We start from the raw sequence: 2021 nt of genomic DNA, 5'->3' as shown, positions 1-2021 counted from the left end.
CTCCCTACCAGCCTTGGCTTCTGGGGCTGGAGGAAGGCAGCCAAGTGCTAGGCGTGGCGCTGGGGAGGGAAGGGGTGCGTGCAGGCGCCTGAACAAAGTGCCTCTGTGGGCCGTGGGGCCGGCTGGAGACCTCGGTGCAGCAGGGGCAGATGTTTCTGTGTCCTGCTTCCCTCTGCCGCGCTGGCGCGGGGCCTGCCCTGGCTGCACGTACGGCCCAGGAGCAGGCCTGGCCTCTGGGCGCTGGGGTCCCTCCTGCCCCGCCAGCATCCTCCTCTCCTGCGAGAGGGAGGCCGGGCCATGCTGAGCCTCAGCCTGCAGACGGCGGGGTCAGGGCTCGTGTGACCAGGCTGGAAGAGACTCCCAGCGGGGTGGTGCAGGCACCGAGCCTGGAGACCTTCAAGAGGAGACTGGACGCTTACCTTGCTGGGGTTGTGTGTCCCCCGCACTCTTCCCTGCTCAGAGCAGGGGGCTGGACCTGGTGATCGCACGCGGCCCCTTCCAGCCTCTGACTCTGAGCTGCAGCTAGTCCAAGCCCTGCCTGAGGCAGGATCGGCCCTGCCCAAACCATCCCCGAACTCCACATCCGCTTGCCCTCTGCCCTGCCCTGCCCTGCCGCAGGGAAAGCAGTGCCCGCAGCACCCGCCGTCCTGCTGCTATGAGAGGTTGTCAGTGTGCGCTCAACAGACCCCAAGCAGAGGCCGTGTGTGCACTGAAGAGTCCCCCACCCCCATCTCCAGTCTAATCTTACTTTCCTGCAGCTTCACCTCCTCCTCTCTGCACAAGGGCAAAGATGCCTTCCCTCTTCTCTGGCAGCTCCGAGTTGGCTCCTCCGAGCGCGTGGGGCGCTGGTGCAGACAGGCGTGGGGCACGGGGGCAGGTGACGGCCTGTCAGCCCGCGCGACAGGAGCAGGGGAGCGAACCGCGGCTGCTATGGTCTGTGCCGTTCGCTCTGGTGAAGATGGGCCGTGTTGGCACCTGGGCTGGTGCCCTGGGGAGAAGGGGAGCGGGCAGCCCGTGGCAGCAGAGACGCTGGTGGAGGGGCGGGGGGCTGCACGCCAGGACAGACTTGTCCCCAGGGCTGCATGTTTCCTGGGGCATGCCAGGAGGGCAGAGGCCAGGCAGGGGCATAACCAGGGGATGGGGATGGGGATGGGGATGGAGCAGCACAGCTCCCCTGTTCAGAGCTCTTCTCTGGGGCAGCCGCTCCTCCCCTGCCTGAGGAAACACGGGCTGCTGTGCCCCAGGCTGGTGCTGCCAACAGGTTTGACTTTCCCAGGATGGGGGGAGGTCCTGGCTGCCGGGCACGGCGCCCCGGGGCTTTGCATGGAGGTGCCGTGGGGAGCACGCAGCCCAGGGGGCTTGGGGGCCTGCCCCCGCAAGGCAGATACAGGGCCGGGGTGGGGGGACGGGACCACGCGGGACTGTGCATGCCATTACAGTCCATCACCAGCAGGGGGCAGGGCACGGCTGGGCCCGATCCTCCCCCCCCCACCACCCGGCCCCAGGCTCTGCGATACCCCCGTCCTGGCTGGCGTGGGCACAGAGGCCTTGCTCCCCTCTGCCCGCACCCGCGACAGCCCGTCGCACAGCAGTGGGGAGAAAACAAGCCTCAAGGCCATGGGCAGCAGAGCAGCCCCCACCTCCTGCCCAGGGCCGTCCGCACCCATTGCCGGGGACAGGGCGGACACCTTCCCGCAGCACCCAGCCAGGGCAGCTCCGGCACCCACGGGCACTAGTGGGTGGCTCTCGGCATGCCCGCCCCAACCCCAGCCCTGATGCAGGCTCCGGCAATAAATACAAGAAGAGTTTATTGCAAAGGAGAAGGCAGCAGGGTCCCGCGCCCGGGCAATAACTATCAGGCGCGGCCCCGGAGAGCACTGCGGGCAGGGACCGAGGAGGAGGCACATCCCCAGCCCCGCCAGCCCAGCCCGGAGGGCAGGCGGGAAGGCCCGGAGTACAAAATATGGCTATGGGAGACCCCCAACCCTCCCGTATCCCTGAGGCGGGCGCCAGGCACCCGG

This window comes from Alligator sinensis, unplaced genomic scaffold (assembly GCF_000455745.1).
Source record: "Alligator sinensis unplaced genomic scaffold, ASM45574v1 scaffold1244_1, whole genome shotgun sequence".
Lineage (NCBI taxonomy): Eukaryota > Metazoa > Chordata > Crocodylia > Alligatoridae > Alligator > Alligator sinensis.
This window is presented reverse-complemented; position numbering follows the sequence as displayed.